Below are 1169 nucleotides of genomic sequence, written 5' to 3' on the forward strand. Positions count from 1 at the left end.
TTTTTGCTCAATGTATTTGGTAAAGATGTAAGTACATTTGTAATGATCACTCATTCACAGTCTTTAGGATGGAGTTATGAAAACATGACAGAACTCAGAAAACTGTAGGAAAGTTACATGAGTCATTCTGCCTCCTATACCTGTAGTGGTATCAGAACTGAGCAGGTTGTCTCGATACAAGTCCAATGCTCCTTCTCTACTCCATTTCTTCTTTTCAAAGTCAACTTTATAACTATAATTGAGTTTATGGCTATTTTACTCTAAACCCTTAATTGATTATGTCTTTTCAAACAGTATGACCAGAAATTTGTGTATTGGTTTTCTATAGTGTATTAGTGTATTGGTTTTATTTATAGCACATGAAATTTCTCCATTGTATGGGAAAATATAGAGGTTTGCACATTATGTTAACTACAGGATGAATAATAGTCTTCTTGCAACAGAATGAATGACTTACTCATTGTATCAATGATCTATGAAATAAAATTTTACAAGAAATTATTACTGTAGTAAAACTATGAAAGTCACGATCCAATGGTAGTGGACATATTCAGTGTGGTATGATCATAAAAGGGATCTGCTTTTACCAAGTCGATTCTGACTCAGATTGACCCTTGAAAGTGTTCCTGAGGTTTTGGAATAGCAATTAGTTCACCACTTCTCTGACAGCACCCTCAGGCCTCCACTAGAGGGGGCAGGCAATATATAGCAAGAGGAATGCCAGTTAAAAAATTATGGAGACAGTGTAAAGTACTGAAGCAGTTAGAGGTCATAGAGGTGAATGTCATTATATAAACAATCCTGCAATAATGGTGCTCTACAAGTGAGTGCATGGATAGACAGACAGGCTGAATGGGTGTTGTGGGGAGTGTCAAAATATACCAACAAATATATATGAAGTCTGGCAAAGATATTTGTATATAGACCCAGAAACTCAGAGGGGCAGTTCTACTCTGTCCTATGTAATCACAGTGAATTCTAATCAATTCCATGGTGTGGTAGTTACATACTTTGGTATCAATTTGGGACTTGAGAGGATTAAGAGTGAAGGGGTGGAGTCTATTCTGTCAATTGGGTCATAGCCAATGAGGCCTCTGTGTGGGCATGACCTTCTCCTGAGAATTCTGGGAAATCCAGTATTTCCTCCTTGGAGGTGGGAGACACCTCTC

Source organism: Echinops telfairi, unplaced genomic scaffold (genome assembly GCF_000313985.2).
Source record: "Echinops telfairi isolate 266 unplaced genomic scaffold, ASM31398v2 ScPeMD7_23;HRSCAF=83, whole genome shotgun sequence".
Lineage (NCBI taxonomy): Eukaryota > Metazoa > Chordata > Mammalia > Afrosoricida > Tenrecidae > Echinops > Echinops telfairi.